The sequence below is a fragment of the Nomascus leucogenys genome, chromosome 9, assembly GCF_006542625.1.
Source record: "Nomascus leucogenys isolate Asia chromosome 9, Asia_NLE_v1, whole genome shotgun sequence".
Taxonomy (NCBI): domain Eukaryota; kingdom Metazoa; phylum Chordata; class Mammalia; order Primates; family Hylobatidae; genus Nomascus; species Nomascus leucogenys.
In genome coordinates, this window is record NC_044389.1 from 78,683,438 (window position 1) to 78,687,894 (window position 4,457).

Below are 4,457 nucleotides of genomic sequence, written 5' to 3' on the forward strand. Positions count from 1 at the left end.
GGATATGGTATTGTCTGAATTTTTTTTTTGTAAAAAGATTGCCATTGTAGTAGATGTGTAGTGGTATTTCCTTGTGGTTTTAATTTGCATTTTATAATGAACTAATGATGTTGAGTCTTTTTTGTATGCTTATTTCCCATCCTATATCTTCTTTGGTGAAGTGTCTGTTTATATAATTTTCCCACTTTTTAACTGGGTCATTGATTTTCTTATAGAAGAGGTTCAAGTATTATTTATGTATTCTGAATATGTCATTTGTAAAAATTTTCTTTTTCTCTTCTTTTTTTTCTTTTTAAATATGGAATGCTTCACGAATTTGTGTGTCATCCTTGCGCAGGGGCCATGCTAATCTTCTCTGTATTGTTCCAATTTTAGTATATGTGCTGCCGAAGCGAGCACTCATTTGTAAAAATTTTCCTCCAATCCATGAGTTGTGGTTTTATTCTCTTAAGAGTGTCATTTGCATAGAAAAATGTTTTAATTTGATAAAGTATAAATTTTTACTTTATGGTCATATTTTTGTTGTTGTATGTAAAAATTTATCAACAAGCCTCAGGTCAAATAGATTTTTCTTGAGTATTTTATAGAGGATTTGTAGTTTCATTTTTTACCTTTATGCTATGATTTATTGATCCATTTTGAGGTAAGTTTTGTATAAGTTGAGAGATATGAGTCAGGACTCTTTTTTTTTATAGGAGTGCCCAAATGTCTTAGTACCATTTGTTATAGAGGCTATCTTTTCTTCACTGATTTGATTTTCCAACTTTGTCAAAAGTTAATTGATTATATTTGCATGGGTCAATTTCTGGACTCTATTATGTTTCATTGACCTGTCTATCCTCATAGGTCTTAAAATTATTTAGTGATATTTTTCTAACTTTGTTCTTTTCTCAGAATTATTTTGACTATCCTAGTTACTTTGGTCTTCCATAAGGATTTTAAAATAAGCTTGCCTATGTCTATAAAATGCTTGCTTAGATTTTGAATGGAATTTTTTCAATCTATATGTTACATTGGGAAGAATTGTCATCTTAGCAAAATTGAGTTTTCCAATCCATAAACACTGTATATCTTTCCATTTTGTTAGAGCTTTTATTTTTTCATCAGTGTTTTGTACTTTCCAGCATACATATCCTGCGCACATTTTTCTATGTTAGTGGAAATGGTAAATGGTACAGGTACTTTGGAAAACACTTCGGCAGTTTCATATAAAGTTAAATATCCATTTGCTACACAAACCAGGAGTCCTATTCCTACTTATTCATCCAATGAATTAGACTTTCCTACATAAACTTGTAAGGGAATGTGTTATAGCAGCTTTGTTCATGATTACCCCAAATTAGAAACAACCAAGATGTTGTTGGATTAAAAGAAAAACAACTAGGTACATTTATACAATGCAATACTACTTAGTAATTAAAGGGAAAAGGAAATGAAGGACCTTATTCACTCAACCTGAAGGAATTGCTAAGTGAAAAACACCAGACTGCAAAGACCACTACTGTATGATTGTCTTTATTTTATCCTCGGAAAAGGTAAAACCATAGGAATGGAAAATACATCATTAATTGTCAGAGTTTGGTGTGAGAGGAAGGTTTGACTACATACAGTCAACCCATGTAAATTTTTAGCGTGATGGAATTGTGCTTTGAGAAACTTCAGTGGAAACTTGACTGTATACATTTATCAAAACTCGAAACTGGACATCACAAAATGAGAACTTTAATGTATGCAAATTTTAAGAACATCAACCAGGGCATTGGAGGATTCTAGCATGTAATACAGACTATAACTGGAAATGTATGACATAATCTCACCAAAGAGATGGGGGGAAAGGAACTGACATAAGTATCTTTGGAAACAGTGTTTGACTAGATACCACAAGGCCACAGACAAAACATCACCATACATAATAAGCAGTGTACTCAGCTAATAAATTTAATTTTCACAGGTCTATGAATTAGCAATTCTAAAACTATTTTACATATATTTAGATTTGAACAAATACATAAATAAACTATAGATAATGGGATTCAAGTTTCTCATTGTCAGAGGTAGAGTTTAAAATAAGTAAGCAGGGGAAGGGTAGGATAAACTTTGTGGTGCTGAATTAAAGTTGGAGATAATACTATGAATGTATGTTTCTTTTAACATAGATGCTGATAGGTAAAATACGTAAATAAATATAAACATATGTGTATACTTCTGCAGTACACATACATATGCTTCCTAACTCTATTAAAAGGGCCTAGAAGCAGTGAAACTTCAATAACAAAGATCTTACCTAGTTCCCAGATCTAAGATTCTAAATATCAGTCTCTAATAAAAGAAAACGAGGGTTCCTGGAGAATAGCTAATTCTGTGAACTAATCAGGGAAAATACAAGATTAACCTAAAGCATTTTTCAATGCCATTAAATAGAAAGTTTAAAGTAATTTTTAAATTAAAACTCTTTTTAAAGAGAATGTAGCAGTCAATTTGAGATAATATTCAGTAGCCAAAGCTGAAGCAATTTGAGAAAAAACACTCACCAATGATAATAATAGATTATAACCTAGGAATATCCATGAATTCATCTTGATATTAAATGAATGATTGAATAAATAAATGAAGGAAAGGAACAAGTATTTCTTTCATAATTCTAAATAGTGAATGTAGAAACAATGACAGAAATAGAAAATTAAACAGGAATGCTGTAATTAGAGGATAAAAAAGAGACCATATTTGTAATACTCAAAGAATGTCCTGAAAATAATTACTGTGGTAGTTTTAACATTTGACCCCAAGTTTTTTACTCCTTCTTTCAGGAAGTCGATTTTAATTCCCCTCTCTTTGTCTGGGACCTAGTCTTAGTGACTCACTTCTGACCAATAAAGTATAGAAAGGCAAAATTAGTAGTAACTTTACCATGGTGAAACCTGGCAACCACCACCAGAACCAAGCAACCAAAGCTAAACCACCAGGAATAAGTAATGTTGGTAAGATGTACCCCTGATGGGAAGGGCAGGACACCCCTGTGGTATTATTTCTCCAAATCTTTCCTATTAATCTAGTCTTGAGAAACATTCTATTAATGCACACTGAGTAATATTCTGTAAAATACCTAAAAGTTACCCATCAAAAGTGTCAAGGTTATAAAAAATATGGAACTGCTGAGAAACTATCACAGAATGGAAGAGACGAAGGAGACATGAATCATTATAAATAAGAATAAATTTCCTGGAGCAGAAAATTAATGTAAGTGAAAACATTGTAGGATCTGAATAAACCCTGAGTTTGATGAATATTTTTTGCACTAATGTTAGTTTACTAATTCTGATGACCACACCAGGGTTGTATGAGATATTATTATCAGGGGAAACTGAATGAAGGTTATACAAGAATTTTCTGTTCCATCTTCATTACTCTTTTGCCAGTCTAAAATTATTTCAAAATGAAAGTTTAAAAAATATCTGTGGAATAATTTCTGTGCATTCAGAATCATTAGTCTGCCACCAGAGAATAACTGAGAAGAGTTTCTCCCAATCTGGTTCTGGACTTCTGATTTTATTGTCCCACCAGTTTTGCACAATCTACTCAACTGTTTCTGCAGCCTATGTTCGAAGTTCTCTGATGACTCCAGTTAGAATGATCACTTCTCTATGTAGAAATAATTTTGTTATAATACAAAAATAATTGTTTATTTTCACCAGTCTTTTGTAGATTACATACCACATATAATACTCAGAATTGCCAGATAAAAGCCAATGCATATGATGTAATTCCTGGAATTAGTCCTGAAATGCATATATGTGTGTCAGTTAATGACTAGATATTGAGGTCTGAGAGGACATGGTACAGTTTTCATACTTCAGGTAGTTAAATTAGAAGGAAACGTAGGTGTGTATATGAGTGGGCAGAGATGTCGCTGGGAAAATGGGCAAGGGTCATATCTTAGAAATGTCAGTAGATCACACTCCACAATAAGATTTTTAAAATAGAAAGAATGAGAAGCCATTCAGGGATTTTAAAGAAAGGTATGAGCAATCAGAAGCATATGTTAGATAAATTCTTCTGCCAGTGTGAAAAATAATGCTCGAGTTGCAGGAGTGATTCTGAAGGGGTAAAACATATAGCTTCTACTAAGCAATTTAAAGAACTGAAACGTAAGAAATCTAGATAAGGGTCGTTCTTTACTTAATATTTATATGGCAAAGTCATGTCTAAAGGTAATTGCTAAAGGAATAATCCTATATATAAATTTTGTATGTCGATCATACATAAACAAAATTGAAAGATAAAAACAAACCAGAAATAAAATTGTCAGACATGTAATGCAGGTTTTTATTTCTACTCTTCTTAAAACTCATAAAAATATAGGAGCACACCAAAACAAAAATTAATAAAGATTACAAACTGGATATTATGGATTGAAATAAATCATTCCAAAATTCATGTGTTGAGGTCCTTATACCCAG

At 31.9% G+C, this 4,457-nt stretch overlaps 1 non-coding gene across 1 annotated transcript; it reads right to left on the reverse strand.

Annotated features, from left to right (window-relative positions):
• Positions 1 to 292: 292 nt before the first annotated feature.
• LOC115836865 lies at positions 293 to 399 on the reverse strand. The gene has a single exon (XR_004031857.1). It is a non-coding gene; the product is annotated as a U6 spliceosomal RNA (small nuclear RNA).
• Positions 400 to 4,457: the final 4,058 nt, after the last annotated feature.